The sequence below is a fragment of the Stylophora pistillata genome, chromosome 4 (genome assembly GCF_964205215.1).
Source record: "Stylophora pistillata chromosome 4, jaStyPist1.2, whole genome shotgun sequence".
In the NCBI taxonomy this organism is placed as follows: domain Eukaryota; kingdom Metazoa; phylum Cnidaria; class Anthozoa; order Scleractinia; family Pocilloporidae; genus Stylophora; species Stylophora pistillata.
In genome coordinates, this window is record NC_142522.1 from 13,785,730 (window position 1) to 13,786,785 (window position 1,056).

A 1,056-nucleotide genomic window follows, 5' to 3' on the forward strand; every position below is an offset into this window, starting at 1 on the left:
CCCTTTGAAATATGTAAATAACTAACCGACCAGTATGCCGAAATGCGAGATAAAGAACTTTAGTGGCGATGACTCCCAACGAGCTAGCATTACACGTCTACGACTCCGGTCACGAGAATAAGCAGAAAATGATAACGACCTCCTCATTGCTTCAAAAAAAAAGGATAACTTCTTTTTACAAACATGACACTATCGACATCGCCGATCCTAGCAGTATTCTGGACGCGTGTCATAAATGAACTTCGTAATGGGCCTTGTTCACCATAAAGTCGTTTCTGTGGCTTAGTGGTAGAACATCGGAGCACGGAATCGTGACATATATCATACATCGAATCTGGCACAGAAAGAATGAATTCGGTTTCAATTACATCTGTGGACCCCAACGCCAATCATTCTATTTCAACTGCCATGCGCGAGCCACTGCGGAGTCCAATGGTGAAAAAACAATCACTGACGCTTATTGCGCGTTTACTGGGTTACCTGTGGAAAACATATAGTTATGTTAAAGATGGCAGTTAGCCCCCATCTTTTCTGTGTACGCCAGATTGAGGGAGAAATCCGGGTATTCTGAAAATTGGCTTTTGGGAAAAGTAGTGTATCAAATTAAGCTAGAAATGATTAGCACAGTTATAAATTTCCTTTGCATTCTTCAAGGCGAGCTACCCTTCATGTTCATGCGAGAAGTAACATGCAACGCGTGCTATGTGGAACGCAAGGGAAGAAAAACTTTTCTTAACTGATGTGGCAATTGTATATAGTCAACACACTTTTGGATCATCCCTCTGGGATGCGTAGATCAAAAACCCTCTGAACGAGGTTCCTATTTCTTTTCATGAACACCAAGGATCACGCTGGTCACGTGTTTGAACGCTGAAACAAACTCCACAAGGGGACCCTATTGCGCCAATTAATTTGAGCTTTCAACACTCCTTAAATGCTCGGGAGAGGAAGAAGGGGGAAGGAGGATGTTGAAGTTTCGAGTTGATTGGTGCGTAACTGTAAACAGTAAGAGCTATTGAAAACCAAAACCTGTTATACAGAGATAACTGGGCTTCT